Source organism: Theropithecus gelada, chromosome 1 (genome assembly GCF_003255815.1).
Source record: "Theropithecus gelada isolate Dixy chromosome 1, Tgel_1.0, whole genome shotgun sequence".
In the NCBI taxonomy this organism is placed as follows: domain Eukaryota; kingdom Metazoa; phylum Chordata; class Mammalia; order Primates; family Cercopithecidae; genus Theropithecus; species Theropithecus gelada.
The window spans coordinates 70855024-70861213 of NC_037668.1; the positions used below are offsets into that span (position 1 = coordinate 70855024).

Consider the following 6190-nt stretch of genomic DNA (forward strand, 5'->3'; position numbering starts at 1 on the left):
CCCTCCCTGGCCTGTTGGTGGGGCCTCACCAGGGATCTGCCCCCTTCCACCCAGGAGCCTGTCTGCTTCCGGCTGTCATTCATGGCACCCAGGTTGTAGGTGCCAAGGGTCACCAGTGCCAAGCTTCCTTCAGCCCCCCATTGGCTTCCTTTCTATGCTTGTTGGTGCCCAAAGTCGGAGGGGCTGAGGCGGCAGGGAGCTGGTGTGTCAGCCCTGCCCCAAGCATGTGCACACCCAGCTGGGCTGTGACAGTGCTGGGGTTCAGCCCCAACTTTGCTCCAAGACCAGAGTGGAGGCCGACAGCAGGGAGAAGCCAGGCAGTGGGAGCAGACGCTTCTGAATCTGTAAAAGCTGGGGGGGTCTTTCCAGGCCCCCAAGAGAGCAGCGATACCTGGGTCTCAGCGTTAATAATGTATAATCATTTAGGTCAATGTACTGATTTCCATTTTGATTTTTCTTTATGCCATAAATTATTTAGAAGCGTATCTCTAATTTCAAAGGAGTTAGGTACTTTCCCATTATATTTAGTGTAACCTTGATTTCCGGGTAATTTCATTATAATCAGAAAATCTATTCCAAATGATTTCTCTTTTTTGAATTTTTTTGAGCTCATATTTATGATGCAGCATATGACCAATTTTGGCAAATGTTTTATGAAGCTACATTTTTTTTTTTTTTGAGATAGAGTCTCACTCTGTTGCCCAGGCTGGAGTGCAGTGGTGTGATCTCAGCTCACTGCAACCTCTGCCTCCCAGGTTCAAGCAATTCTCTGCCTCAGTCTCCTGGGTAGCTGGGATTACAGGCACCCACCACCACGCCCAGCTAACTTTTTTGTGTTTTTAGCAGAGATAGGGTTTCACCATATTGGCCAGGCTGGTCTTGAACTCCTCACCTCATGATTCACCTACCTCTGTCTCCCAAAGTGCTGGGATTACAGGCATAAGCCACCACGCCTGGCCTACATGTTTCTTTTAATTAGTATTTACATGGTGTATTTTCTCCCATACTGTCTTCCCAAAGTGTTTATGCCCTTATATTAAGGTGTGCTTTTTGTGGGGAATTTGTAGAGTTTTTAAAAACTCCATCTGGAAATGTGTGTTTTAAATTAAAATACTTAGTTTATTTGCACTTAATTATATACTGAAGTCATATTTGCCATCTTTCTATTTATTTTCTATTTGAACTACCTGTTTTATGTTTGGTTTTTCCTTCTCTCAAAGAGCATTATTTTGGGTTAAAATGCATTATCAGTTCATTTATCTTAGTTTAGCTTGTTAAACATTATTTTTAATGATTTCTCTAGATATTAAAACATAAATCTTTGACTTAGCACAGTTCAACACAAATGATTAGTTTTATTACTTTTCTAATTTTGATAAATAATTAGATTACTCTAACTTCATTTACTCTCTTTATTTTTCATGCTATTTTTGTCATAATCTTTCATTTTCAATAGTTTTAAGTCCCACAAGACCTTATTATTATATTGTAATTATTATTAATTTATATCTACATACATATTTTCCCTGCCCTTGAGGTGCTCTTTATTCTTTTTTGCATTTTTGTGTTTCTTCCTTTTTTTCGGCCTGAATAACTTCCTTTAAATTATCTCACTTTTTTTTGTCTGGAAAAGTTTTTATTTCACATTTAAAGCATTGTAATTTAAAATAATTTTTATTTTGAAATAACTTCAAACTTAGGGAAAAGTTGAAAGAATAGTACAAAGCAATCCTGTATGCCCCATACCTAGATGTATTAATTTTTAACATTTTATAGCATTTACTTTATCATTCTATCTGTATAAATATATTATTGCTGTTTTTATAATTTTCAGCACCATTCTAGAGTAATTTGCAAATATCATGCTCCTTTACCTTATAATACTTCAGTGAATATTTCCTAAAACCAAAAATACCCTCTCATATAGGAGTTATCAAAATCAGGAAGTTAAATATTGAAATAATATATATATACAATCTAATATCTAATTTATATTCCAATTTTGTCTATTGTCATAATGTCTTTTATAGCATCCCTCTCTTCCAAGATTATATATTGCATTCGTTATTTTTCTTTTAGTCTCTCAGCATTTTTTTGTTTTTCATGACATTTTTTGAGATTAGAAACTAGTTATTTTATGGAACATTCCTCAATTTGGGTTTCTTTGATGTTTCTTCATGATTAGATTCAGGTTTTACATTTTTGGCTAAAATGCTATATAGATGGTGTATTCTTAGGATTGCACATCTGGATACACACTGTATCTATTTGTTCGTTATTGGTGATGTTAATTGTGATCACTAAGTTTAGATGTTGTCCAGTTTCTCTATTATAGATCTACTATTTTTAATGTTTGTACTCAATAAATCCTTAGTGGATAGATAGCTTGCAACTACCTAAATAAAAAGTTTGAGATTCAGACTTTTTCAAAGAGGATGTGACTCACAGGAATGACCAGCCTACCAGCAGCACTGGCCAGAGCTTGCATAGAAATGGCAGCTGTGTTGAGGGGAAGCATTGCCTGAGCATGTGGCCAGGGCTGGTCTGTAGAAGTGGCTGCTGGATGGGGAGAGTGTGGCCTGAGTGCGTGGCTGTGTAGTCCACGGAGGTCAGTTGGAGTGAGTACTACAGCCCTTCCACGCACCAGTTTACTCACTCTAAAGCTGAATAAGGAAGAAGAATGAAGCAAAGCTGAATAAGGAAGAAGAATGAAGCCAGCAACATAAGTGCTTTCCTGCAGCCATCACATTTCAGTGCCCCTCTGTCGCCCTCTATTGACAGAGCCTCACATTGCACCGGCTGGGGCGGGAGAAACGCTTGCATGGTGTCAGGAGAGGCACGTAGCACATCCACACCCATGTTTTCTGAGACAGAGGGAGCTCCCTCTCAGATTTGGGGGCTGGGGCTGAGAAGGCGTAAACTGATTCTTGCTAGACATGTGAGTGACCAGTTGTCTACTGAGGGGTGGGGATAGAGTGGGAAATTGAGTATGAGCATTTTATGTTTTATTTCCTGTGTTGAGGCATTGTGTTACAGGCTTCATATACATTGCTTCTACTCCTTACAAAAATCCTGAGAGGTGAGTGTAATTAGTCACATTTTACAGATGAGGAGATTCAGGCTGAGAAAGGCTCAGAATGGTTAAGTAACCTGTTCAAGATTATACAGTAAATGAGTAGTGGAACCAGGATTAAAATCCTAGCCTGTCTACCTCCACAGCTGTTATTCTTGCCAGGATACCATACTTTTTTTTTTTTCTGAGATGGAATTTTTCCCTTGTCACCCAGTCTGGAGTGCCATGGTGCAATCTCGGCTCACTGCAACCTCCATCTCTTGGGTTCAAGCAATTCTCCTGCCTCAGCCTCCCAAGTAGCTGGGATTACAGGTGCCCACCACCATGCCCGGCTAATTTTTATATTTTTAGTTGAGACTGGGTTTCACTGTGTTGGCCAGGCTGGTCTCGAACTCCTGACCTCAGGTTAGGATACCATATTTCAGATGACATTTATGTAAGTGTGGTTTTTTATAGGCCCCATCATGTGGATGCTTCCAGGGCAGAACCAAAGCTGGGTTTCTGAATTTATCCTGCTTGGTTTTCCAGTGACCCCATTTCAACAGGATCCTCTCTGTTGCCTTTCTTTTCCTCTACTTGAGCTCAGTCCCAGACAGTTGGCTCATTGTCACCCTGATCTGCCTGGACATGCATCTCCACACTGCCATGTACTTCTTCCTCTGAATCCTCTCCCTGCTGGATATGGGCCATATCATCACCACCATGCCCCAGATGTTGGTGCATCTTGTCATTCACTCTCAGACCATCACCTTTGCTGGCTGTTGGCTGCAGATGTATGTGTTTGGTGTCTTGGGCCTGAGCGAGTGCATCTTCTTTGCGGTCATGGCTTATGACCAATATGTGGCCATTTGCCACCTGCTGTGTTATACTGTCATCCTCATTTGGGACTGTGCACATGCTTGGTAGTTGGGACATGGGCCTGTGGTTTCTTCTCCCTGATTCATACCTTTCTCACTGTGAGGCTGCCATATTATGGGCCCAACACAGTCAACCACTATTTCTGTGAAGGCCCCTCGGTACGGAGCTTGGCTTGCAGGGACACCCGCTTCATTGAGATGGCAGATCTGGTCATCAGGGTCTTTATGGTTGTTGTCCCACTGTCTCTCATTCTGGCCTCCTACATTCATATTGCCCTGGCCATCCTCAAGATTAAGTCCACCCAGGGCCGCTGCAAAGCTTTCTGGACCTGTGCCTCCCCCCTGACCGTGGTCACACTCTTCTATGCTCTGGTCACTTTTATCTACGTGAGGCCCAACTCCAGCTATTCTCCTGAGCTAGGTAAGCAGATCTCATTCTTTTACAGTGTCTTCATGGCTCTGCTCAATCCTGTGGTCTACATTCTGAGGAACAAGGACATTAAGCAGCCTTTTCTCAAAATGATGGGGCATAGTAGGGTTGCCTAGTGAACTGGGAGCCAGGAGAGGCCTGGGGTAGAATGTCCAATGTTGAAGAAAGGTACAGCAACTGTAATGTGCAACTAACGTTGTGCATTTGAACCAACACAGTACTTGGTCAGTGGAACAAATGTGCATGAAACTAACATGGCTATCTTGATCCACTTGCTTCATTGTGGTGCAGTAACGAACAAATCTGTAATTTCAGCATCTTACAACAGCAAAAGTTTATTTATTGCTCACATCCCATGTTAGTTGTAGGTTGGCTATGGCCTTGTGCAGTCTCAGATCCACCCTGAAGGAGAAGCCCTTATCTGAAACATGCCATTCTTATGGCAGAGGGAAAGGAACAATGGCCAAAACAAATGATGACTAATAAAGCATTTCAGAAGTGACACACACCTCTTGGCTCACATCCCATTGGCCAAAGCAGGTCACATGGTCAAGTGACGGCAAGGAGGCAGGAAGTATTTTCTTCCTGCAGAGAAGTAATGCATATCACAGGACAATGGACAAGCATGCATAATTACAGGGAGGGCAGCAAATAACAGAGATAATGATATAATCTACCATAATACCACAGCAACCAACAGAATACATGTAACCAACATGGAACATGGTAACTGTGTGACATGGCGCATGGAAACAGTAGAGAGCCAAAGTGATTTAAACAAAGTAGGACATATAAACAATATTTGCTGCCAACACAGAAAATTAAGATGATGGTATGTGGAACCAATACAGCCCATGGACCTGACTTGGTGCATGTAATCAACGTGGTTCAGGGGGCTAACATGGTATACTCTGCATTGTGTTGTGGAAAGACACAGAATTTGATGTTCACTGACCTGGGTTCTAGTGCCAACCTTGCTAACTTGCTGTGTGTGTGACTTTGGGCAATTTGTTTCCTCTCTCTAAATCTCACTTCATTTATCTGTAAAATTAACACGTTGAACATAAGGGTCCCCAAAGCCTGTTGTGTCTCTAAAATTGTATGCCACAATAGACAGAGTAAGCATGGTGTATGAAACTCAAATGCAATAAATTTGTGAAAGTCCTCTGTGAACCATAAAACAAACAAGGAAACCATAAAATAATAAGAATTGCTGCAGACCAGGCACAGTGACTCTTGCCTTTAATCCCAGCAATTTGGGAGGCTGAAGTGAGAGGACTGCTTGAAGCCAAGAGTTTAAGAGCAGCCTGGGTAACAAAGTGAGACCTGCCCCCTGCCCCACCGATCTCTATAGAAAAAAATTACCTGGGCACAGTGATGTGCACCTATAGTCTCAGCTACTCAGGGGGCTGAGGTGGGAGGATCACTGGGACCCAAGAACTTGAGGCTTCTTTGAGCTATGATTGCACCACCGCACTCCAGCCTGGGAGACAGAACAGGACTCCCATCTCTAAGAAAAAAAAAAAGCGTTGCTGCTATGTGTGCTGCTCATCTGTAAACCACAATGGGCAGCATACCTAGCAGTGATTCATTCTTTTAAGACTTAAATGACATTGGACTTTCTAAGAATCTGTGATAGTTAATACTTAGTGTCAACTTGATTGGATTGAAGAATGCAAAGTATTGACCCTGGGTGTGCCTGTGAGGGTGTTGCCAAAGGAGATTAACATTTGAGTCAGTGGGCTGGGAATGGCAGACCCACCCTTAATCTGGATGGGCACTATCTAATCAGCTGCCAGCGTGGTTAGAATATAAGCAGGCAGAAAAACG

At 42.1% G+C, this 6190-nt stretch overlaps 1 pseudogene; it reads left to right on the plus strand.

Annotated features, from left to right (window-relative positions):
- The first annotated feature begins 3537 nt into the window (after window positions 1-3537).
- LOC112612384 lies at window positions 3538-4476 on the plus strand (annotated as a pseudogene).
- Window positions 4477-6190: the final 1714 nt, after the last annotated feature.